Source organism: Cricetulus griseus, chromosome 2 (assembly GCF_003668045.3).
Source record: "Cricetulus griseus strain 17A/GY chromosome 2, alternate assembly CriGri-PICRH-1.0, whole genome shotgun sequence".
Classification (NCBI taxonomy): domain Eukaryota; kingdom Metazoa; phylum Chordata; class Mammalia; order Rodentia; family Cricetidae; genus Cricetulus; species Cricetulus griseus.
Genome location: NC_048595.1, coordinates 91,447,647 through 91,475,060, shown reverse-complemented (window position 1 = coordinate 91,475,060; position 27,414 = coordinate 91,447,647). Strand labels below are relative to the sequence as shown.

General features: G+C 39.6%; 1 protein-coding gene and 1 pseudogene across 2 annotated transcripts in view; one reads left to right on the top strand and one right to left on the bottom strand.

Moving 5' to 3' along the window:
* Positions 1-11,337: 11,337 nt before the first annotated feature.
* LOC100758907 lies at positions 11,338-12,048 on the bottom strand (annotated as a pseudogene).
* A 14,650-nt stretch (positions 12,049-26,698) lies between these two features.
* The window catches only part of Smc2 (structural maintenance of chromosomes 2), a 50,668-nt gene continuing 49,952 nt past the window's right edge, over positions 26,699-27,414 (top strand). Inside the window, exon 1 of one of the 2 annotated variants that reach the window (XM_027403087.1) lies at positions 26,699-26,851. The gene's annotated coding sequence lies outside the window, so the exon portion shown is untranslated. Of the gene's footprint in view, positions 26,930-27,414 lie in introns of both variants that reach the window. The other variant, XM_027403088.2, reaches the window with a different exon arrangement.

Below are 27,414 nucleotides of genomic sequence, written 5' to 3'. Positions count from 1 at the left end.
CCTAAAAAAACACCCCCACATCATGACTAGAAGTGTGCTTTACAAATTTAGGTGCGTCTCAATTAAGTTGCCAATCAGCATTAGCCACCAAAAGTCCTTACATAATAAATTGAAAGAAATATGAGAATATATATTTTTTCCATTAGGCTTCATATATATATAAATTATATAACTAGATGAAATCCATATAACTAATATTATTAAAAGAAAGTATCATTTAGTTTTCAAAAAATAACTGTTGCTGGGTGTCAGTGGCGCTCGCCTTTCATCCCAGCACTCTGAGTTCGAGGCCAGCCTGGTCTACAGAGCAAGTGCCAGGATAGGCTCCAAAGCTACACAGAGAAACCCTGTCTCAAAAAAAACAAAAACAAAAACAAAACCCTGATGCTGAAATCATCATTTTTATGAAATTTGTCTTTTGCCTGTCTGAAATGAAGTACTGAGAAAGAAACTGGTTAGGAATTATTCTATCATTCATTATAATTTTACCTAATTCAGACTATAGTGTACAGTCAAGATAATTATTCTTGTAGAATTAATTTCAGGTTGATATTAGTTTACTATTTCTAGAACATTTAATTGAATGTTCAATAAGGAAGATAAAGCATTTATGTAGCTGGGTAGTTATACTGATATTGAGAAACTAAATAAAACATGGAGGTAATAATTTTGTATATTAATTTATCATTCTGTTCACAAGAAGCCTTATATCAACAAGGAATAAAATGAACTGTGAAGAACAGGCTGGGCCTAGAATTCTGCTTAGTGGTAGTGTCTGTACTTAGCATGCTGAGGCACTAGGTTCAGTTCCCAGTATTGCAAAGAACAAAAGATAGAAAGAGGGAGAGGGAAAGAGGGAGAGGCAGAAATAGACAGACAGAGAGACAGAGAGAAAAGGAGGGAATAGGGTTCTCATAACAAGTCCTTTGTTTACATTTTTTTTATAAACAGGTCTGTTTTATCATTTGCTGGTGCACCATACACTTTAATGTGTCTTCTCTTGGCCTATATTATAGGCTTTCTTCATTTCCTATGCTGCCTTTTCCATAGCAAAAACTTTAATAATCAATTTCAGTCTACAAATTGATAAGTTTTTAGTCACTGAATTATTTTCCCGTTTCTAAATGTTAATTTCAATTTATCAGCATTATATGTAAGTTACTGAGAATTTTGAATGTGTTTTTCTTTATCCTGTTCCTTAAAACTAATGAAGAATTTTGGTAATCGTCATAAGTCAGAACACTTGAACAATTTCAGTTTTGCTACTGGTTTGAAAAGTTTACCATAATTTATATTCATACTCATTTACATGAAGATATCACTTTCAAGATAACTTCATTTATGATATGTAACAGTTGTGATGGCAAGTTGTTGACTTGGGGGTAGGGAGGCATGCTGAGGAGAAAAGTCAGGTTATTGTACCTGCTAGGTAAGCATTCTGCCACCAAAGTACATCCTAGCCTACATCATCTGGTTCTACTTCTTTAATTAGCACATTAAATTTGTATTTCATATTTGTAATCTCTGTAGTATATGAGAGGAATTAAATCTTTGGAGTCAAATAAATATGACTCAATACTCAGCTCTAGTTACATCCAGTTTTCTGAAGATTAGAATGTGTTCTAAAAACAGATTATAAAGATTCTTTGATATAAATACATAGCTAATTAAATGCAATATTGTCACATAGTATATGTAATTTATGTACTGTAAAATATTCAGCCAAATAAATTCTGATGCTATAATTTATGGTAACTTAGCTATTTTTCTTCAACTCCTAAGTTTCCTAATTTATATTCAGACACAGAAGAAGTGGAAATTTTAAGAGGAGATATTTGATCATACTCAATATGTAATTTGTGCAGGACCATTATTGTGGGCAATAGATTTTCTTTATAGTAAGAAAATCGAGTATATAAATTCTGCATCGTGTGCTGGGAGTGAGTCAGTATGGCTACACACTTTTCATGCTTCAAGGATTTTTGCTATAATAGAAATCTATAGGAACATGACACATTCGAACTTCACTACCTCAGTAGGTCAGAGGCAGGCACGGTAAGAATTCATTCCCATAAGTTCTACATGCTGAAACAAAGCACATAAACTGTGTCATAGTCAAGCAGGTATTAGTACTTTGTTTACAATTTTAGAAGCCATTTTTTTCCTTGTCAAAGAACTTTGAAACCATATGTGCATTTTTAAAATGAGTAGATTAAAGTAGGTTGAAGATACTTGTGTTTCTATATGCAACAACACTCAGAGCTGAAGTTTGAGATGAGAGAATATAATCATCAATAATAACAAAACATCCTGCCTCCCTAATTAATTTACTACAGGTTAAGATGTTCCTATAGAATGCTGAAATGCCCCTTCAGCCAGGTGTAGTCATGCACACCTACAATCCCAGCACTCTGAAAGCTGAGGCAGGTAGACTGCCATGAGTGCAATGCCAGCTAAGTCTAAAGAGTGAGTCCAGGCTAGCCTGGATTAAAGTGTGTTCCTTAAAAAAGGATACAGTGTAAGAGTCTTTAAACATGTAAAACTATACCCAAGTTTGAATGTATATGAATAAGAGCAAAGCTTGAGCATTTGAGCCTTTCGAGTCACTCCTTCAAAATCATTCAATATTTCAAAAGCTGAGACAATACTTTAGAGTTGTATAATAAAAATCATGAGCTCAGTTGTTTTTCTTATTTTTACATTTTCCTTGTTCTTTTGTTATTCTTATATTTATATATACATTATTTTGTATTTTATAGTCATTTAAAATATAGTTGTTCTTTCTAAAAGCTTTCATGTTTCCACAACCTTTGCTTCTTCTCAAAGATAATCTACTTTCATTAGTCACATGCTTATCATTTATATTTGTTTCTAATATTTAACATATATAAATATATGAATTGTATATTGATCTTTAAGAATTAATAATGTACAAATGATGTCATACTGGATGTGTAACTTATTTATCCCTATATTGATGGACATTTTAAATATTTCCAGTGCTTCCTTTTTCAGTAATGATGCTGTAAAGTTTTGAGTGTATCTTCTTTTGTGTGTATGGAAAAGTTTCTCTACAAAAACATGTTGTGAGAAATACACATCTCCAACTTTACTATGTATTACTATAATTCATCAGTTGTAAGTAAAAATATCTGTGTTTTTGACCATTTTTCTTCCTAACAGAAGTTAGGTCGTACCTTTCTGTCATGGTAGAATGATGCCTCAAGCCTACTAATAGTCTTTCATCCTCTGTACTAAGAACTCAGTGAAGGACTCCACTATGACACTTGTCCAGCTATCTCATCAGCATTGTGAGCCACTGTGGTACATCAACAGTAAGGAACAATATCAGCAAGTGGCCCCTTACTTCACAGCAAAGGAGTTTATTTTATGATAGGTTGATATAAGTAATGTGAGAATGGGCACTCGTCTGTGTCCCCATATGGAGGAAATGTCTGATTAAAGGCTGACTATAACCAGGTAAGACTCAAATGGGCTTACACAGGCCCAGAGATCACAGAAAAAACCTTCATCATCTTTTGTAGCCTAGAGTTATTGTTGAGAACCTCTTCCTTCACCCCTGTGTGTCTGAGTGATGGGGGATGTCCTTCTGTATATATGTTTCTCTTATTGGTTGATGAATCAAACACTGATTGTCCAGTAGCCAGGCAAGAAACACAGGCGGGGCTACCAGACCAGGAGAAGGCTGGGAAGAGGAGGCAGAAGGAGGCTGCCAAGAGGCGCCATGCTGCCAAAGGAGTAACATGCCAGATTACAAATAAACCACAGCCTCATGGAAATACATAGATTAATAGAAATAGGTTAATAATCAGCTAGCCAATAAGAAGCCTAAGTCACTGACCAGATATTTCATAACTTAATATAAATCTTTGTGTGTTTATTTGGGGCAAAGCGGCTGTGGGACCAGGCAGGAAAGAAAACTCTATCTTCATCTGTGTATTGTGGGAACTTAAGTTACCCGTGTTTGTCATACTTATAGTTATGTTAGGTTCTCTAGATGCACAGAGATGTACTTCACATAGATGGGTAATCTTCAAACAGTTCAAAGACCTACAGAACATGGCATTTAAATGTTTTAATAATTTAGAATTTGTTGATGTGAGACATGATTGCTCCTGACAACACCGAGCTATTCCAGAAATAATGATGGGTTCTCTCTCTCTCTCTCTCTCTCTCTCTCTCTTCTCTCTCTCTCTCTGTGTGTGTGTGTGTGTGTGTGTGTGTGTGTGTGTGTACATGTATGTATGTATGTGACAGAGAGAGAGAATGCACTTGGGTGTCCTCCATCTTGGTTTTGTTCAGATGGAGTCTGCATTGGATTAAGTTAGGCTGCCTGGCCATCAACCCCAGAGATCTACTTGTCTCTCTCTCCCCAGGACTTTGACTACAAGCACATGCTAACATGCTAACATTTTTGTTTGTTTTGCATGTGCATACTGTGCATGTGTGTATGCATGTTCACATGTGTAGGGGTGTAAATGTGTGTGCAAGTGCACCCATGTGGAAGTCAGACATTGATATTGGGTATCCTCCTTGGGCACTTCTCTCAATTGAATCCAGAACTCACCAATTTGGCTAGTTTAAGCAGGCAGCTTGCTACAAGGATTCCTTGGCTTTGTCTTCTGTGTCCTAGGGTTACAGGCAGATCTCTAAAAAGCATTGATGTGCATCCTGGGATATAAACTATGGCCCTCAGATGTACATGGAAAGCACTTTACCTATTGATCCATCCTCAGCCCACATGTGCCTTTTTGTGTCAGGCTCAAACTCCGGTCTTCATGCTTGTGCAGCAAACACTTTCCAACTGAGTCATCTCCTAACCCCTTGTTAAGCATAATTAATTTTCTGCCCTGAATTCTCCTAAGAAACCTATTTACTGGGAAGCTTTTCTATCTTGTGGAAGAGATACCTTTAATTTTGGCTGTATTATAGTTCAATATCTAGCTTTCCCCTACCCTCTGTTCTCCTTCATTCCCCACAAAGTGATAGGGTTATTTGTGTCTATGGCTCTGGTGCTGATCTTCCAAATAGTATCATCTCTGTCTCATAAGTAGCATGATCATAACCTCATCACCCCCAAATGATCCATTTATTATAGGTGAGGCAACTGAGAATAAGGGAATAAAAGCAATCACTCAAAACAGCTGTAAAGCAATGATGGTTGGGACACAGCTCACTCTTTCTGCTTCTTAGCAAAATGAGGTTCCTACTACACTTATCCAAAGTTACTCCCTTTAGTTCTTAAACGTCTCTCCTGAAATTCTATTGATATTGCTAAATAAATCAGGTTTTGAAATATATTCTTAGTAATGTTTTGTAAGTATGAACTTTAACCTCAACATTGTATAAAAGTGCAGGCACTATCCTAGTCAGAAACATTCTTTGAACCTATTGACTCTTACAGCAACAGAATTTTAGAGAAGAAACAGACCCCCCTACAAAGTTGGTACAACATTCTTAACTTTCAGATGAGATAATGTGGATAAACAAGGTCTAAAGAGGCCATGTCACTTGCTTAGTGTCATGAGGTTTGTAGTTAAGTAGAATAAATAACAAATAGTAAAGAAAAATGTAAACTGTAGTATTCACACTGAAGATGTGAAAGACAGGAATCAAAGACATAACATGTAATGTAGAGACATGAGAAATTCACAATTAGTCCAAATCAGGCATTTGGTTTTAAGCAAAGTAACTTTGGAGATACTGACAAGATAGTAGAAATAATGATCAGGCAGTTGGACACAGTATCCTGAATTTTGATGGATAGGTTGGAGTATAACAGGGTCGCCACTATAACCAGCATGCATTGACAGGGTGGGTAAATTGATAGATCATCTTGCAACAAACAGGCTATTGGATAGGGACTGCTTGGCTTGACCTATAGTCTGTACATGCCAACTCTTATTACTATAGTTGTGTGAAGACAGGCTAAATTTATATTTGGTGAGAATCTATAGACAAATGATGTTAGTAGAAACATTGTGATATACTGGGACAATCCTGTATTTTAAACTAGAACATGACGGTCTTTCATGGAAGAGAATATTACTTTAATTATGCAAATATCTACTACATTTGTTTATGCTGCACTTGTTTAATTATGTAAAGATGTGTTGCTGTTTTACCTTGCCTGCCAAAGGCAACTGACTGGTCTAATAAAAAGCAAAATAGCCAATAGCTAAGCAGTAGAAGGATAGGTGGTGCAGGTGGGCAGAAAGAATACATAGGAGGAGGGATCTAAGCTCAGGAGAGAGAATGACGGGGGAGAGAACTAGGGAGAAAGGCTTTCTTTATTTTGTTTTATTGTAGGGTTTTGGGGTTGATTTTTGTTTGGTTGGTTGTTATTTTCTTTCTTATCTTTTTGGGCTTTTTTGTTAAGAGAGAGGAAAATATTAAGTAGAAGCAGGAGGACCAGGATGGAGTTGGGGAGAAAAAAATATAATCAAAATATAGTGTTTTAAAAAAAATTGATTGAACCAATGCAAATCTCCAGTGAGCAAAATGAATTATTGTGTTAAGCAATTGCTTTAGGGTAGACTGCTTACAGTTACAAAATAACTACAATGATAATTTAATGACATTAATCTCTCATTCTCAATTTATTGATCTATTACATGAGAATATTTTCTAAGCCCCCTTAACTAGTCTTATATTCAACCATATTGAAGAAATAACATTAATAGTATGTGTAAACTTGTTTTACAAGCTGTAAAGAGGCATTAAAAGAACAATTTATTATAATTATCACCATAAACCCTCATTAGCTAAGAGCTGATTGTACAGAATACCAAAAAAGCAAGTTGCTTACCTCAAGGAGAATGATATTAGCTCTCAGTTTACAATTATTTTCCTAACCACAAAAAATTTAAATAGAAATTTCTTGAATGGCAAGTAAAAAACAAGTGAATTTAAAAACAATGATGCAGTATTTGTCTTTTTTAAATCTACTCCTTTTATAGCTTAGCTTAAAGGGTACTTGCAAGTATAACTTTATGCTCAATATTGAACACTCCCCACCACCATCCACTTTTTATTCCCTGCCCTATATATTTGGAATACCCATATCTCCAACTAGAAGTAAATGTCTTTAAACAGCCAGAGTATGGATTCTTCAAAGTCATGTCCTGAAAGTACGGTATTTTGTAAATAAAAGTTATTTAATAATATTTATAAAACAAATTCAAAAAACACAAACATGATTCAATTGATATGGATCAATAGCTATTTATTACTAATCTCCTGTTTTTTTACCTGATAATTCAACTACCTGCTTACCCTAATCTGTCCTCAGTTTCTCAGCTCTTAAAACTTTCTGTTTTCCAACACTCTGCCAAATACTCCATCCCTAGGCCCCTCCCTACCATCCAGACGCATACACGACTTGGATTTCTGAGCTCTATGTGATGAACAGTTACAGTGAATTAGAAGTTGAGTCATGTGTATCACATTGGTTGGAGCATTTAATTTCCAGTTCAAAAGCCTCCTAGAATTCTTGTCCTCTGTGGCAGACTCGCAGGATCCTTGGTGGCTAACCCATTAGCCTTGCTTCTTTCGTGTTTAACCGGAAAGGCCTTCTCCCTCTTATGACCTGACACAGAAATCTAGCATCAACAAAAAACAAATTATCGCTCCCTTTGAAGCCCCTGATATTTAGTCATCTGCCATCCCCTGCAGCACTTCCTGAAATAGCCTTGCTGATACACTTAGTGACCACAATTGATTGATGAGTTTGGCAAAGCTTGATAGCAGACAAATCACAGCTCAGGTACAATTTCTCTCCATTACAATTCTTTATCAGCAGAATCTAAATTGCCTTAGCAATTCAGCACAGAAGTTGGGATGCCAAATTGTTACCATAGAGACCATATAATGCTTCTAATGGCTGAATCATATGCACTCTTTAGGCTTTCCAAATTCTATATTAAATTATGTTAAAATTGTGTCCCAAATTACATATGGAGTTGTCTTTGATAATTTCCTCAGGGTAAACACTTGATGAGAAAATTTCATTCAGAAAGTTTGTTAGGGAGAGCCATCCAAAACATTTGTACCCAAGTGAAGAAGATATAATTGGTCAGCAGGAGAATTTGAACTACGGTGCAGTCAGAGCAAAGGCCTCACCTGATGGGGATAGACTCTGTTCAGAGGATACTTGAGTATTGCAGTGGGTGAAGCAGGGCTTTTACATGCCTACATCAGTCTCAGGTGTGGATCACCACCGAGGAGGAGGTGAAACTCCCAGCTGGACATTATCTCTCAGTGAAGGCAGGGTCTTGGGAGGGACTCAGTAGCCAGGTGTCAGTTAATACATGTCCAACTTGAAGGAACATGTCCCAACAGGGTTTCTACATGCTATAGCACAGTTTCAATTATATGAGTAATATAAATTTCTTTTTCCATTTTATCATTTTTAGATGCATGTGCACATGTATGTGTGGATGCATGTGCACATGTGTACACATGGGGGTGACAAAGGTTAACACTGGGTAGTATTCTCTATTGCTCTATATTTTATATTCTGAGAAATGGTCTCTCATTCAACTTAGGCCTTGCTGTTTCTACTAGATTGGCTGGCCACCAAGCCCCTGGGATTCACTTGACTCCATCCCTGGCACCAAAGTTACAGGCACATGCCACTGAACCCAACTTTTTACATGGGTGCTGGACACCCTACCTCAGATGTTCATGCTTGCACAGCAGACATTTGTCATCTCCCCAGCCCCATAAATTTCTAATAATATGATGGGCAACTCAATACCACATCATTTCCTATTAAAATTATTACTTCAGTTTTTGTCTGCCATGTTATATAAGTTTGGCTGCTATTTCCGTCTCCAACTAGAAAAAGTATATCTCTCATACACATATAGCTGGACTATCACCTGGGAAGATCCTCCTTGTGGACATGCTTGTGCTCTATACTAATCCCATTTTAGATGTTTGTTTTGTGTGGGGAAAAGGCTCTGTAAGTGGATGGTAGTAGAGCTGACTGCTCCACGGCTATGAGAAAAAAAACAAAATGGGAGACAGACTGGAGCAGGGTAATAACTTGAGGGATGAACAAGAACATTGTAGGTCTTAGGTGTTTTCTGGGCTCTTCCACGGTAACACTAATCCTGAGCATCGCAGGTAATTTTGTCACCAGATGCAAACTGTGTTTTGTACACTAGATTCGCCTCTCTTTTCATCCTTTTCTACACACTTCCCCCACTGTTACTCACCAAGCTTTAGCAAGCGCTTGTTTAGTCTTATTCTTTACTTCAGTGTTTTAAACAGTACGGAACATTTCAATTCCTTCTCAGACTTTTGGTCTGCCATCCTTGACTTAATCTCTAGCCATGGCTGCAGTGTGGTCATGGTATCAATTGTTAAGAACCTTTACCAAGGAAAAGGGCAACAATGGGCAGTAAGTCTGGCCTGCTATGTCTCTCTTTCCTATTCCACACCCTTCCTATAGAATCAATGTTGGGTTATTTAAGTTTTATTTTCTAGGAAAGCAATTTCTTTACACTTACAATTAAAATTATTTGTATACAAGTTTTACTGCCTCATTAGACCTGAAGTAACTTGAGATAAAAAGCAAATTTAGGGACATCACCAGAAGTCTTAATTTCCCCATTTGTGGAAATGAGTGCCTATAATTCTTCAAAGGCCCTTCTATCTGCAGAACTTGCTCATTTTGTGTGCGTCAGCCTGAAATGATAGGATGTCAGGGTTCTAGAAGGGCTAAGAATACCTTATCTGTGGTTTCCACATTAGTTTGCAGGCGGAGAGACTGCCTACATCATTTTTGCTGCTGTCAGGAGAAATAACTGCTCTGAAAAAAACAAAGTAAAACAAGGCAACTTCACAAGAGCTGTCATTAGAAACTCAGGGGCAATTTGACTTAAAGCAGCTTGAAATTTCAAAGGAAAAGCAGCAACTGCAATCTGTTTTCTCATTTGCTTCCTGCTTCCTCTTTAAACACGCAGGCTGTCTCCCCAAAGATCTTCCTCTAAACAGCAAACACATTGCACAGCTTGACCTGTAATTTAAATCACAATTAAGCTTCCAGTTAGAATGTATCTTCATCATAAATCTGCTATGGATCCCCCAGTGTTCTGTTTAATTCCCTTATCCTCTTAAACAGCATGACCCTGGTTTTATTTTCCTTGACATAAAATGCTGAATGATAGCTTATTTATGAGTTTCATGAATAAGACTAATTTCATTGCCATTTGTTGAGAAATTCTCACCAGGTTATTATACTCCTAGATCCCATTAACACATAAAATACACAAAATAAAAATTACTCCAAATTAGTCTTCCAAGCAGAATTGCAAACAACATTTCTTTATATAAAAAGATGCCACCAACCAGCAATAATAGGAACATCTCTGCATTTCTCCCTTGCTCAGCACTGATACCTATACTACATTCAGTGGGGTTTTTATAAAGATTTGTAAAGCTGCCTATTAATTTGTTATGGTTTTTATTCTTAACGAACACTGCTTTTACAATAAGAATTCTACAGTGTATACAATAATTCCAATTTTATGCTCTTGTCTGAAGCCTGGGCACCAACTATAAACACATACTAGATTGGAAATGTCTGACCAGCTGGTGAACTATAACAGTTGGGGCTTCAATAACTTGAGGGCTTTGGTAGTCACATGGGAAGAACAGTGGCTTCAAGTATCAAAGCTAATAACCACTGCAAGGGTAGCCTAAGATTACTGTAAACATCTGTGTTTTAAATCAATAAGAACTGATATCCACTAGGCTGTAAGATGTATGTGGCAGAAATTGTTAAGGTTCACTAACTTTGTAAGGTTTCAGATACTTTGTGAGTGAATGGATGGACTTTTAGTCTTGGCAGTGCTTTATGTTCAAAGTTTAGATCAGGGATGTTACTGCCACATCTATAAAACAGATAACAACAACATAGTGCTTCATGAAGTGGTTTAGGGAAAGTGATTGGGACTTAGTGAAGCACAAATCATGATTTTAAGCAATAAGATTACTATTAATAATAATCTTAAATAAGATAATTCTAACAAGAACATTATTTAAGTTTCCCAAATTGGGACAACAGGGGAAAACATTTAAAAAATGCAAACATCATTCTTTATCCTAAAGTGTGGAAATTTTAACTTTTAGCCTCAAAAAGATTTTGCTTTTGTAAAAAATTAACTGAAGAGATATTTAAGTTTACACCATTTATAACAACATTCTGGTTGCAAAACAAATGATTTACACATGTAGGCAAATAAGTGAATTACCTTCTTTTTTTATGTTGAAAAGGTGTATATTTGGAATTAGCCAGCTGGACTCAGTTTAAATGATCCCAATTTTGTTGGCAACATCCAGAGCATCATAATCAGGAGCCAACCGAACATATGCCTTCTCTCTGTCAGGCCTTATGAAGGTGTTGACTTTGGCCACATCAATGTCATAGAGCTTCTTCACAGCCTGTTTAATCTGGTGCTTGTTGGCCTTGACGTCCACACTGAACACAAGGGTGTTGTTGTCTTCTATCATGGCTGACTCAGTGGTCAGGGGGAATTTGACGATGGCATAGTGGTCAAGTTTGTTTCTCCCGGCACTCTTTCACAGGTATTTGGGCTACCTCCGGAGCCGCAGGGTCTTGGCCTGCCAGAAGGTGGGTGACGTGTGGATCTTCTTTTTGTGGTTTCGTGGACGCCTTTCAGCACTGCCTTCTTTGCTTTCAATGCCTTCGCTTTGGGGCAGGAGCTTCCTTCTTTGCTTTTGGCGCCATTTTGGCGAAAAGGTGAATTACCTTCTTAATATCATAATTCATTGTCTTTTATATGTACCTAGGTCATACTAAGTCTGTACATTATTAGTTATTTTCATAAAAAATAAAACAAAACTTGTGTTTCCCCCCCAAGCAATTTCCAAGGAAGATTAGCAGAAAGAACACAAACACATGATTTTCATTAACTATTCAAAAGTGATATAAGAACTAGGCATTGGTACTCACACCTCACCTGAACCATACTATGTCATACAAATGGCAGGCAACACTTTTTAAGAAAAAAGAAAACTCTCAGACTCAAAAAAAAAAAAATGTATTGATGGCATCCAATAATGTTCTGAAGACATTAAACTCCTAAAGATTTAAAGGTTTAAAGGCAAAAAACAAGTGTAGGGATTACCAATCTGTCATCCACCCACAGCTGCGTAGAGTTGAAGCAGAAATCTGTGTAGGACATATACCGGGCTGACCCCGGCCCCTGATGACGGGTAGGGGGAGGAGGAGGGGCTCGCACAGGGACTCTAAGCCATCACTACATCACTCGTCACACTTTATAGGCCTGTGTGAGGACTCTGCACATGCATGGAACCTCAGGGCACATGTGCTGTCTTCCCCTTAAAAGTTCCAACTTCCTCCCTGCCTCTCTCTTTCTTTCTGCCTCTTCTGTCTTCCTCCTTCTCTTCTCTTACGCTGTCTCTTACTCCTCTCTTCTCTCTTACTCTGTTCTTCGATTTCTCTCCCTCTTGCTTTCCCGCCCTATAAAAAACTATGGTTAATGTATCTCTTGTTATCATGTCTCATCTTGCACCTTCTTTCTAATTTAAGCAAAAGAATAACAGTAGTGACCAACAGGACTTCTAACTTTCCATGCCCTTTGTTTTTTGAAGAAGCTTGGAGATACTCATTAAGAAATGTAAATGTGGGAAGAAAGGAAACCAACCACCATGTGAATAATGTGGACAGGGAATGTGCTATGGAACAATCTTTGTACGGTGTTAATAAAAAGCTCATTGGTTGATAGCTGGGCAGAAAGAGATTGTGCAAAACAGCCTGACACAGAGAGAATGCTGGGAAGAAGAAGGGCAGAGTCAGAGGAGTCACAAGCTAGACAGAGTAAGCAAGACTTGGGACAGCACATAAATTAATAGAAATGGGTTAATTTAAGTTGTAAGAGTCAGTAACAAGCCTGAGCTATCAGCAGAGCATTTACAGTTAATATTAAGACTCTAGGCTGTTATTTGAGAGCAGCTATAAGCACAGGAATACTCCACCTACAGGAATGGGTGCTCCGTGACTTGGAAGGAATGGCCATCATTATGTATATGTTTATATAGTTGTTTGCCCACTCAACAAACATTCATCAGCCATAATTCTAAAAGGAACTGGCTTTATTCTAGATTTCCAAATACTAACAAGGCAAGACCACTGAAGACAATCAATGTACTCACAGGTAGACTTCTAGGATGACAATGGGGAGTTATCTTGATTACTTTAAAAGGAAATGGGATTATTGGCCCACTGTGGGCAACACTCCCAAGTTGTTATCATTGACTGTGCCATTGTTCTAGAAAAGGAGCTGAGCAGCATATGTACCATTTCTGTATTTCCTGTCATGTATGCCATGTGACCACCTTCTTTAAGCTCCTGTTGCCTGAACTTCCCTACCATAATTGACTTTATACTTGTACTCTGAAAGTTGAAACAAGCCTCTATATCCTTTGAGTTGCTTTTGTCCATGTAACTTATAGAAAAAACATCATGAAAGGAACCTAGGACTGTGGGGGAAATAACCTAGAGGGAACATTCAGCAGGAGTCTGCATACATAATAAAGGGGCACAAAGGAGGGCCGGGGTGACCCAGTGACAGCTGCTAATGAAGTAAGCCTTGGGTTCCAGTCCTACTTTATTTTTAAGACAAGGTCATGTGTATCCCAGGCTGGCCTCAAACTCACTCAAATGTCACAGAGAGTGACCTTGAATTTCTGAACCTTTGCCTCTACCTAAGTGCTGGGATTACAGGTTTGTGCAACATGCCCGATTAAGAATTTTAGTCTTTTGTTCTGAATCCACAGCTGTCCTATAGAAGAGGATTGTTTTTACTTTATAGCTCGCTGCCCCCCAAAATGACACATGGAGAGGGTTTGGGGCTGGGGCTCTCTGAAGCACACCCATGGTAGATGCATCTACGGTAGATGCAATGTTATGAATGTTGCAGTAGCCACTGATGGAATTACAGAATCAGTTCATTTAGACAGTGAAGAGCTTTCAAGGTCTTCAATATGAGATTCAAGGTCGGGGCGCCTCAGAAATATTGAGGACAAGGCCACCAAAGTTAGATGAGCAGGAGCAACTTTATTCATCCGCTCGGTGTCAGAACTTCTAAGTAGTTAGGGTCACAGGCAGAGTTCAGGATCTGGCATTGTGACCTGGAACAGAGGGAGTAAGTCCTTTTTAAAGCAAATGCCATAAGCAGGGGTTCAGGGTGATATAAGAAAAAGAATTTTTACAATTTGAAGTTAAGTCCTGGGTGACAGTAAGTTCCAGGAATTTACAACTTGTGATAACATTTTACAATTAGTAGTACAATTTTTGATAACAAGGTGTTTGTACAAGCTGAAGAGGGGATTTGTAGGAGCTTATTTACACAAGTCTATGAATATTTTGACTTAGCTTTTGACACAGCTTGGGTCTTATCTTAATTTTTAACCAAATGTTCTCCTTGGGACTGAGAATATAGTGCAAGGGTTAAGCAATAGAAGAAGCTAGGTAGGTGGGCTAAAGTTCAGACTTACTCTGGGACGTCATTTAAAAAAGGGACACTATTACTAAGTTGCTGAACATTCAAATATTGCATATTTTGTGGACCATATTGTATATTTCAGTATTCAGTGTATTTTAAATCTTTACTTTTTGCACAAAGTTGACCCCCAGAATAGCAGTGCCACAGACAGTGCCCTAAATGGCAGTATGGGCTCAGCCCAGGCTGCACTCTGACTGGGTAAACATGATCACCAGCAACTAAACAAAACCTAAATCTCAGCATTCCTCAAAAGTCTTCTCAAGTGAGAGTTTCTGTTTGTCAGGAAAAGCCAATACTCTGATTATATTAAGTCAATACTCTTATTATCCCCCACCCCCCAGCCAACTACTGGCAATGGGCATCCAGTTTCCCATCAACTCAAACAGGGCTGAATAGAAAGCCCCAACCACTAGCCCTCAGTCTGCTCTGGTCCACACCCTACCACCCACTGCTTTAATTCCCAAGCTATTCTGGTGCCCATGCCCCACCCTTGTCTTAAAATAGACAAGGCTTGCCCTGCTTTTTGCTTTTCTCCCTACCCACCCTCCCAAGAGACATCCTTGTGGTTTGATTTCCCAAGAAAACTATCTCTCTACCCACAGAGTGGTCTAATTCAATCATTTCACTGAACCCTGGCTTACACACACAAATACTATGAACTTGTTCATATTAACCAATGTTTGGTACATTTCTACTAGGTGTTTATCATTGGGGTGTGTCAAAAAACAAAGTCTACTACAAAAGGAATATATGTCAGGAGAAGATGTATGCAAAGAGTTAAATGACTACACAAGTGGCTATGAGAAGATAGATGGAAAACAGGCAGTCATGGTACATGCCTTTAATATCCCAGTACTTGGGAGGGAGAGACAGGCAGATCTTCATGAGTTTGAGGCCAGCCTGTTTGATAGAGTGAGTTCCAGGACAGCCAAGGCTACACAGGGAGATTCTGTTTCAAAAAAATAAAAACAACAAAAAGAAAGATGGATATGTAAATATCAATACATCAGAATATCAAATTTAAAATTAAATGGCACATTAACTACTTCAATATAGCACATTAACTACTTCGAAACTGGCTTCTGGACATTCTATAAATGTCTTCTAAATTTGTTCATTAATTCATCTATTCATTAAAAAAAAAATTGAAGCACTTCTGTCATCAGCTGGTGCTTGGTTACAATCATGAATAGGAAATGATAACCTGGAGAAAAAAGACAACAGAAACATAGTTTGAGAAGAGACAATAATAAGCATTTAAGCACACAGAGGTCTAAATGTTCACCAAAGGTGTTTTCAGAAGAGAGCAAACCAGCCTCTCCCCACCTTAGGCTTAAAAGCCATTTTATTTGAAGTAAAAACAAACTAGTTTCATTCCTGTTTATGATTAAACCTCTGTTTTCCAAAGATTGGTCTATGGCCAATATATAATCTAAAAAAAAAAACCAAAAAAACACTTCTCTATTGAATCTTTGGGGATATCACATCATGCACCCTAATTCTGTTCTCCTCCCAGAACCATCATATCCCCCTTATCCCTGTTGCATGCCCCCACAAAACAAAAAGTAAGCAAGCAAGCAAACAAAAGCAAGAACAAAAAAGAAAAAGAAAAAGAAAAGTAAAAGAAAAAAAGGAAAACGCCATAAACCAAAACAAAAAACCAAAACAGCAAAATCTCTGCTTCTCCTTCTCTCCTGCCTATCCATCACCTCTTTATCCATCCTGATGGTATTGGAGGCTTCAGTGTCATAGAGTATACTCCTTTGTTCCATCAGCTTGAGTCATTGGTTGGGTTCAAGACCTCTGGTTTTTGACACACAGTCCTCACTGGGAGTTCTTAATTGGTATAGATAATAACCTGGAGTCAGAAATAACCTGGAAAATGCTGAGAGATAAGAGAAAAGGAGCAAGCCATGGCACACCTTACCTCCTTAGTGTCTCAGCAGACAAGAAAGTAAGTTCCTATTTCTCCCTGCTTATATCCTGTTTCCACCTAGGTATCTCACTTTCTGTCTGTCTCCAGACCTCTATGGTCAGCTAGTGGCAAGCTCCATTCTCTGACCTTCAAACAGGCTTTATTTCTACAAGCAAGATATCACCACAATCAGAGCTCTTCTGGGGTATCCTGTGTCATAGAGATCTTGCAGATATCATTATGCAGGACTAGTTCCTTCAAGAGCTTCAGAAGGACCCAGAAAGGGTAAATGCTAGGGTGGGTCAACCCAAGGCCCAGTTGTGGGCCTGGGTATTAGCCAGGCAGATCAGATGGAGCCACTGGGGCCACCCTCCTTGGATGCAGTGTCAAAGTCAGCTGCCCTACATGCATGACCTCAAGGTAGGTTCATCCTCGAAGGTGTTGAGGAGTAGGGACCCTCTCTCTTGAGTGCAGGGGCCAGTTCTCTTGCTGTAGTGGGCAATGAAGGGCAAGGAAGGACTGGCTCAGTATAGCCCTCTGATTTCATCTTACATGATTCCTAAGCCTCCTGAAGTACCACTGGCTACAGACATCAACACAGTCCCCAGCTATGGCTGGATCATGGATCCTTTCATGCCGTTGGGCATAGCTTAGGGCCAGACAATACCCTAGCTCTGGGTGGAGGGAATGGCTACTCAGGTCACCAGATACCAAGGCCTCAGGTTGAGGCCCCAACCCTGGGCCTCTATGTGTGGCAGTGTAGGACCTGGACTTCAGGCCAAACCTCCAGGCCCACTAGGATCAGGGAACCCCAACATAGTCCTTAGCAGCAGCTGGGTCTGGATGTCACCACTGCTGCAGTGGCAGTATGGCCTGGAGACACTAACTTGTCCCTTGATCTTGGGTATCTGCAAGGCCTTCAATGGTAGCAGCACAGGGCTTCTCTGTGTAGCTTTGGAGCCTGTCCTGGAACTAGCTTTTGTAGACCAGGCTGGTCTGGAACTCACAGAGATCCCCCTTCTTCTGCCTCCCAGATGAGGGATTAAAGGCATGTGCCACCACTGCCTGGCTTCAGGAAGTCTTTAAGAACGACATCTTATGCTTATGTCTTGCTCCTGTTACCATACCTATTTTGTCCACCAAATCCTCTATTTGGAAATCTCCTACTCCTGAGCTATAAAGCCCTTGCTGTTCTCATATCTAATGTTGATTTCTTGAACCCCAACCTAGTGGGAGGCAGCCTATGCAAACAAATAAAAAAGATTGCTTTAATTAATTTGGCCATGATGATTTGGGTCTGTGGTCTTTCTCCTCCCATCATTGGGATGGAAAAAAAAAAACAAAACAAATACTAGGACCACAGAAAGGACAGAGACTGGCAGCTACCAAGTCTTGGATTTTAAAAACAAAAATGAAACTAGAATGTGAAGCAGAGCTATTTTGACTATGGAGGCCTATGAAATTGTGTAACAAATGGAAGAAGAATAATTGCATATCTTGTGGGAAAAATTGAGTGTGCAGTCTATTTGGGATCTGATGAGACCTGAGCTAGGTAACAGAAGGAAACCAATCAGTGGAAGGACAGGTAGGTATGACACTGATTTAAAAGAAAAATAAACCAAAGAAACACAGCAAGGCAACACCATGACAGGGGGAACAATTAAAAGAAAATAACATGAGCAAGAGGCAATAAACAGTCCAATACAAGGAACGGTATGACAAACAGGGATGATACAGTAGCTCTGCCTATAAGCCATCAAAAAGTGGAAATATGGAAATGATAAATATGAAATGGGTAAGATCAGTCTAGATTTTGTTAGTACTGCTTAAGAACATTTTCTTAAGAGATGGTACCAGACTTCCATGTTGAACACAGAATGTGAGAATCTGTAAGTTGGGGTCAGCCAAGCAAAACAAATACCACCAATGTTCTTTATAAACACAATCCCACCCATCATGGTCCCTGGTTTGGCCCCTTTGTGACAGACCTAATGAAAGAGCCAAAATAAAAAATTGTAACAAAAGAATAGGCAATTAAATAGCAAAAATAAATAAATAAAATGACAGTTTTTAATACAATATCATCATTGAAATTATAATACATATGTCTAACCATAAATAAAAGAATGCACTGTTAGGGGGAACAGGGAAGGTAGTAGAGCTTCACTCTGTTACCCTCAGCCTGAGGAATCCCATTATGTTTTAGGGACTGAAACTCAGGCCAAATTGGTATCTGAATGAAATGGAAACACGGCCGCTCAAAGGTATGTCTGAGGAAGTTTTTATTGTAGATAAAAGGGAGAATATAACCAAAGGTTGTAGGGGACAGTAAGCCACGCCTGTTAGAGGCTGGCTACAGGTGTGCCTGACCACGCCTGTCAAGGCTTGATCAAGGTGAGGTCAGAATGACAAGGCATAGGTTCTTAAGGTACACCTGGTGCTCCACGTTGGGCGCCAGGTGATTGGGAGAGCTTGTAGGTTCAAGATAACTTTATTCACATAAATACCAGCCAAACGCAAGCTAGAGTGTGCCAGGGGCAGCCGAGCAGCGAGCCAGGGAGAAGGGGAAGTAGAAGGGGCTTCCATGTGCTCGCTGTACCTTAAGAACCTATGCCTCATCATTCTGACCTCACCTTGACCACACACACCTGTAGGCAGCCTCTAACAGGCCTGGCTTATTGTCCTCTACAAAAGGCATCTGGAAGAGTGCATAGTAAGGAGAGAAAACAGCAGACAGAACATTGTAGACTGAACCAGCCCACGAAAGGACAGAGACGAGACCAATAGAAAGCTAAGGGAACCAAGAGAGCCAAGAGGCCCAAAAGGACAAAAGAGAACATGTAGCTAAAATGGTGGGTTTTTATAGGAAAGAGGAGCTTGGGAAAGGGAAGCCAAGCCACTAGAATGGAGAGGTTTAGGGTAGGGATGTGGTAAGAAGAACTGAAAGGTGCCAGGATACCGAGTGGCTATGGGGGCCAGCATGTACTTTCGTGTGGTAATAGGCATCTCAGTCAGCCATTTGTCCTGGGTTTCCTTATATTCAATGTTGTTGCTTCCCACACAAGAACTAGAAGCCTACCAGTACTTTAGGATTCTGCACTTTGAAGCATTCATAAGTTTTTAGCTCATGGTGAGGAAACAAGAACAATGACATTTACATTGTATCCACTCAATAGTCTGTTTCCAGCTGTCTCCTCCACAAATTAAGGAGTATCATGGCTTTGTGCCTTTTTATCCTCTGCTTGCGATCTCAGAAGGCAGAACCACATATTTTCTCCCCTTCAATGTTTTTGTCAAGTCCCTCTGAACCACATTTAGTAGTATTCTTGTTTCTGGAATGTACCAAGACTAAAACTGACAGAGATCACAACTTTTGTGAGCAATTTTAATAAGTAGTTATGATGGGAGTGAACACCTCAATGTTCAGAAAAAGTGCATTCATAGCACCACAATAAACAGATGTCAAACTTTCTTTTGTATGTTGACTTAGACTTCTTCATGTATAAGAAAAATGAATCATGTCATTTGCAAGAAAATAGATGAAACATTAGATCATCTGAATATTTAATTTTCTTGTATGCTTATATGTGGAATCTAGATCTAAAAAAAAAGTTCTTTAAAAGACTATTTGAAAAGAAGGGAATTAACACCAGAGCAGAGGAATAGACAAGAGACATTAAGGGAAGGGCAACACGTGTAAATACATACTATAATGTATAAACATATCACAATGAAACCTATCGATTTATGTAATAAGTATAACCTAATAAAAAAGTACACTTACTTTTAAGTTTTTATTCATTTGACTTGAGTATATCACTTAGTTACTAATCTATTAAAATAAAAACACTGATATCTGTTTGCCTTAATACTTAAATAAATCTACATTAGATCTGTTCAAAATTAAAATTTCTGCCAGATGGTGGTGGTGCATGCCTTTAATCCCAGCATTTGGGAGGAAGAGGCAGGAGGATCTCTGTGAGTTTGAGGCCAGCCTGGTTTACAGAGCAAGTCCCAGGACAGGTTCCATAGCTACAGAGAAACCCTGTCTCAGAAAAAAAAAATCCTTATTCATAAGATAGTTATCAAAGGAAAACAGCAGAGCTGAAGGTAAAAATTTATAATCTAACAGAGCCAATATAAGTAAGGGAATTCACTGGAGTTCAGGAGCTATAGGAATTACAGTGGCAAAATATCTTCATTAAAGTGATGTCAGCTAATTTCACAGGACAAATTGGCTGATACCATGGAAAGGTAGGTGGCATACTAGTATAGATAAATGTACTGTTTCTTAAACAAAAATCCATAAAACTTAACTAAAGTTGAAAATAAATTTCAAAACAAAAGACCTACTCTTGGTCATTTAAAACTGGTTCAAAATTGCTATAAGGCCAAAAAGGCAATGTTAAATACATACCCATAATGCTATGATTTAAACCTCTTGCCTCAGTGTTCACATTTTGACATCCTAAATCCAAAGCAATAGTATCACCAGGTGTAGCCTTTGGGGCAGTCGATTAGAGATTCACTGGCCTTTATAAAGCAGGCCTGGTAAAGCCTGTATCCTTACCAGTGGTTCTCAACCTTTGTAATGCTTTGACCTTTAATACACCTCATGTTGTGGTGATCCCCCCAACTATAAAAATTATTTTTGTTGCTACTCTATAACTCAAATTTTGCTACTGCTGTGAATTGTAATGTAAATGTCTGATATGCGACTCCTATTAAAGGGCCATCGACCCCCCAAATGGGGTTGCTACCCACAGGTTGGGAACCACTGCTCTAGACAGTAAGGATACAGTTAAGTATGGACTACTACCCAGAAACTTGCCTTCACCATACACTGACTCTGCTAGGACTCTGTCACTGGAATTACTAGATTCCACAAACCAGGCACAGTAAATTTCTATTGTTCATGAGATGTCTGTACGCTGTATTAAAATAGCACACAGGCCTCTTAAGTTCTTATACCTTACTATGTTGGCAAGTTTTTATGTCAACTGGACACAAGTTAGTTACCTGAAAAGAGGAAACCTCAATTGAGAAAATGCCTTCATAGGACCTGGCTGTAGGCAAGCCTGTAGGAAATTTTCTTAATTAGCAATTGCTATGGGAGGGCCAAGCCCATTGTTGGTGATACCACCCTTGGGCTGGTGGTCCTGAGTTCTATAAGAAAGCAGACTGGGCAAGCCACAGCAAGTCCGTAAGCAGAACTCCTAAGTTGCCTTTGCATTTGCTTCTACTTCTAGGTTCCTGCACTATTTGAGTTCCTGCCCTGACTTCCTTTGATGATGAACCATGATATGGCAATATAAGCGAAATAAACTCTTTCCTACCCAAGATCATTTTGGTCATGGTGTTTCAAAACAGCAAACAAAAACAAAACCTCCCCCAAACCTCCAAAGATAGTCACCTACAACAGAAGCCCCATTATAAAGCTAGACCCTAGCAGATCACCTGCAGAGACCTGTATTCCCTAGCTGCCTCCATTCCCTGGGGTCCACAGACCCTAACCAAACTCAGCCTTACCACTTCACCCAATCCTTTCGTAAGACTCCAATATGGAGGGACATTCTTAACCCAAGAACCTGCTGAACAAGGCTGGCCTGGGAATCAAGTAGGTGATGGTCACTTTCCTCCCTGTGCACTCCAGGAAAGACCCCAGTTTCACCCTATTCTAGCACTTCCCTCCTTATCCTCCCTGTCAGCCCCTAATACCTAGAAATCCAATCCATCCAGGACCCCCAGTGGCCACACCTGGCAGGGACTCAGGCAACCCACACCAACCACACTGTTTTAAGATCCAGAAAGGGTAACACAAACCAAGGAATAGAAAATCTACACAACAAAGACAAGACCAGGTATCAAACCCTAACTCAGATATCTAGACACGAGCATAAAAGCACAGTCAATAACCGCTAGAACAATATGTCTTCACCAGATTCCAGAAACCCTATGACAGTAGACCCTAAGAAATGTAACATAGCTAAAGCACAAGACAAGGACTTCAAGTAGGTATTATGAAAATGGTCAAAGATCTGAAGGAGAAAATCTAATAAATCCACTATGAATTCTATGAAAACACAAGAAAACAGCTCAAGACATGAAAGGAGAAATAGAATCATTGAGAAAACCCACACTGAGGGAAATAAAAAAAATTCAGAAGCTCAGACAGGAATGTCAGAGGCAAGAGATGGGTGAGAGAATCTAAGGTATTGAATATACAATAGAAAAAAATGAATCCCTCAGTCAAAGGAAACATTAAATCTAAAAAAAAAATTCTTGGCACAAAACATCCAGGAAATCTTCAACACTATGAACTATGAAAAGACCAAATCTAAGAATAATAAAGGTAGAGAAGGAAAAGAAACACAAGTCAAAGGCACAGAAAATATTTTCAACAAAATCATAGAAGAAAATTTCCCTATTCTACAGAAGGAGAAATCTGTCATGGTAAAAGAAGCATACAAAACACCAAATAAACTAGACCAGAAAAGAAAGTCCCCTAGGCAGATAATAATCAAAACACCAAATACAAAACAAAGAATATTAAAAGCGGCAAAGGAAAATGACCAAGAAACCTATGAAGGCAGACCTTTTAGAATTATACTGGACTTCTCAGTGAAGACTTTAAAAGCTGGAAAGGCCTGGACAGATGTGCTGCAGACTCTAGGAGACCACATATGCTAGCCCGGACTACTATACGCAACAAAACTTTCATTTACTATAATTGAAGAAAACAAGACAGTATCATGTTAAAGCCAAATTTAAGCACTATCTACAGTCTACCTCAACTATGTTCACTGCTGTTCTAGTCATAGTAGCCAGAAATTGGAAACACCCCAGATGTTAATCAACTGATTAACAGATAAAGAAAATGTAATATCTTTACATAATGGAACATCAACAAGCTATTTTTAAAAAAAAGTGAAATCATGAATTTGATAGGTAAATGGATGGAGCTACACAAAAATCATCATGAGTTACGAGACACAAGAAGACTAATATGGTATGTATTATCTTCTATGTGGATGTTAGCTGTTACATCCTCGATAAAGAAGCTACAATCCCTATAACCACAGAGGTTAAGAGTAAGGGGCTATATGGGAAGGAAGGTTTTCTCTTGGAAAGAAAAACAGAACAGATAGTTATGGATGGACAGGGGGTGGAGGAGCACTGAAACAGGAGGACTAAACAGGGATGAAGAAGAAGGGAGTAAGGGAGGGATACAGAGTGGGACAGCTAAAACACAGGGCTATTTGATGGGTCTTATGGAAACCCAAATACATTAGAAACTTATTAAAATAAATACATATATTTAAGATATCTAAAGTGGAATCACCTAATAACCAGGGAGACAAAGCACCAATTAGACATCTCTCACCAACAAAAGAAACCTCTAGTGCTGGGAATAGGTTACATTGAATGAAGAAGTTGGCTAAAGGTCCCCTATAGAAACCCCCAAGCAACACAGGATATTGGTTGCACTCTACAAACTGATGGTGAGGCCCAAATGCTGAAGACCCATACCTACACAACTCAGCAAGTGCAGAGAAGTCAAGCTGGTGCCCACCTAGAGCATTCACCACTACTGAATAGAATTCATGGCATGGGAAGGTACTCTGCATACAAGATAAGAAACATAAACACCAGCCTGTAGCACAATAAATAAAAGACCCAGAGACAGATATTGGAGGTCAAATTTCAAGTTGAAGATGAGAAAAGCAAAGCAGCCAGCCACTAGCTCTTACCTCTACCTCAGCCCAGACCAAAGGGGTGATCCTCAAACTGCTCCTGACTTCACTGCTCCTCAGATTCACTCAGACTACTATGTTCTCTTCAACGTGTCTAGACTCCTGAGACTGAATGCCTTCCTATCCTCAATGTGGCTGGAGAATAAATGCCAGCTGTGAGACTTGTCCTGTCTTAAATACCTCTCATGAGTTCTCGTATTAAAGGCATGTGATCCCAAGTGCTGAGACCATCTTTGTCTGAGCTGTTTCTCTTTAGGACTGGATCAATTCTGTGTAGTTCAGTGTGGCCTTGAACTAACAGAGATCAGTCTACCTTTTAATCCTGAGTCCTGGGGTTAAAGGTGTGTGCCTGGCTTCTATGGCTTGTGGCTGATTTTGTTTTCTGAACCCTCAGGCAAGCTTTAATAAATCATAAATAATATATAACCACACCAACCCAGCTATAAAACTTTGGTCTAAAGGTGACCTGCCTCCAAAATAAGCTGGTACAGTAGTGGCACAAAAGTTGTGGGAGTAACCAACCACTGAAGCCCATTCCATAAGATAGAATTCATGCCCAACATTGCCTGGGTGGCCAAGAACCTTAGACAGGATAGGAAATCAGTCTTGGGGAAAACCAAGTATTAACATTCTGCTAAAAGAATGCAGCAAGAACAAAACTCCTAACAACATTCAGTTATACTCATAGATACATATATTGCTCAGCCATCATCAGAGAAGCATCCTCCCACGAGATGGGAACAAATACAGACTCACAACTGGACAATGTGAATTGAGACCCTGGAATACTCAGTCCTAAAAAGAATATCTCCATTAAATCCCTCTTCTCAGAGCTCTGGGAACTCTGCAGAAGAGAAAGAAGAGAGATCCTATGAAACAGTAAGGATTGAAAACACACATATGAACTCCTATGACTGTGGTGGCATGTACAGGGCCTGCACAGATCTAAGCCAGATGGGGTCCCAGTGCTGAGGTAAAATAGAAACAATCCCTCATCCTACCCCAGAAGCTATATTCAATTGATAAATGCCTGCAAAGGACATATTTTCTTCAGTGAAGTCTCACTGGGTATACAAGCCACACATACGGGCAGTCCCCATGCCCAGAAATAAATGCCCAACACGAAAAAAAATCAGTGGTATTCTTAAAGGGGTTTTGTCTCACAATGTTTGTCTGGAATTTTTTTTTAACCTTACAGAGCTTTTGCTCATATATTATGTTTTCTGCTTCTCTCTCTCTGTTACTGTGTCTCAACTTGTGTATGATTCAGGTGCTTTTTCTTTTGCTCTCCCCCCCGTTTATTTTGTTCTTTTCCAGTTTATTTTCATCATTTTATCATCATCATCATCATCATCATCATCATCATCATCATTTTAGAACCCTGTTTGTATTCTAATGAGAGAGAAAAGAAAGGGCGTGGCGTTAGGTGAGTGAGGCTCTGGGAGGAGTTGGGGAAAGAAAACTGATCAGAATACACGGTATGAAAAAATTATATTTTCAATAAAAATAAAGCCAAGCCCTTCCCAACTTAGTAGCGATACTCAAATATAATTAACCCCAATACCCTGTTGTTAAAAACTATACACACTGTTGACAGGATTAGCTATAACTAGCACTGTAAAAATAGCAGTTGTAGATACTGCTTTAAGAGTACATGCTCCTCGAAAAACAAAACAAAAAAACCAACCAAACAACAACAACAAAAAGAGTACATGCCCTGTAGTTACGCTGCCTGGGAACAAAATCCGTCTCTTCACTTATAAGTCATCTAACCCAGAGACTCGAAGTACTCATCCGAAACAAAAACACTAGGATTCCCTGCTTGTGGAGTTTTGTCAGCCTTTGAAACACAGCTATCCAATACATAGAAGTCTATAAATACCAACTTTCATAAGAAGCTCAGCAAAACTTCCTGAACCGTCAGGTCAGCAGTTGCTTAACATTAATCAGCTTTTCGGCATAAGGAATCGTACAGCCACTTGCCCAGCACCTGCTACCCAACTTAATGTTATTGCAAGCAAAGGGTCCCGTCTGAAAACTTGACTTTTTTTTTCCCCATAGCCGGCGCCTTCCTGATTCAACTAAGTAAAGCCTCCATTTTCCAGGAATTTCAGCAGTCCGAGAAAGCCTGACAAGATACTTCTGGCCAGCCTCGGATTTTATAGAGTAATCGCCTGGAAAGTCGACCTGGAGGAGGCGGGGCCTGAGGAAGACGCCAGTGGCCGGAAAGAGACAGAAAGTGGGCGGGACCGGGGACGCGCGAGGCCCGGACCAGGAAAAGGTGCTGCCCGGAGCATGCCTGCCGCGGCTGTGAGAGCGACCCATTTTCATTTGCACTTTCCATGCCCACAACATTATAGTTACTCCCCGCCACTGTCGAGAACATTATTTACTGTCGCCACGTTGTTTCCTATTTTTGCTGGGGACAAAAGATGAAGCGCTTCAGTAAGGCATATACTGGGCACCAACAGAGGACAGACTCCTCGGAGGCGGGGTCCTTTGCTCGCGCCGAAATTCAAAGGAACAGTTCCGGCACGGTTGTTGGGCTTCGGCGGATGGTCTACCCGGGATGCTGGCGTTCGCCCGGTAGCACCCCGACACAGGTCAGGTGGCCACGCTCTCCGCCTTCGCGTTGCATAGGAACCCAGCAGGTTTCCCAGGCCGGGATGGCTTTGTGGCGGGTGCGCAGTGCGGCTCTTAGCCCGGCCTGGTGTCTGGGCGGGAGATGGGGCGCCCGGGAGGGTCAGGTTCCAGGAGGGACCTTACGCGGCAATTACAGATGTTGACTGTTGTTCATCCGTAAGATGGATCTAGAAATACCTGGGGAGGCGAGAGAACGCTGGAATCAGAATTTCAAAAAAGAAGCCGTAGAATGGATTCACTTCGTCCTTAAGATCCACTAACTGCCCGGGTCCTGAGAGTCTTGCGTTCAGAGATTCATGGCAAAGAGCATAGCGGAACTTAGGATGAGTTGGATAGACAGATCAATGCTGCTTATTTTTTACTGCCATGGAGGGAAAAAAGGAAGGAGAGGATGTGTGTGTGTGTGTGTGTGTGTGTGTGTGTGTGTGTGTGTGTGTGTGTGTTTTCACTTAGGGAGAGCCAGAGAGAGTCGTCTCAGGTGACATTTAAGTAAAGACGTCTGCAGTAAAGGGGTACTCACTCT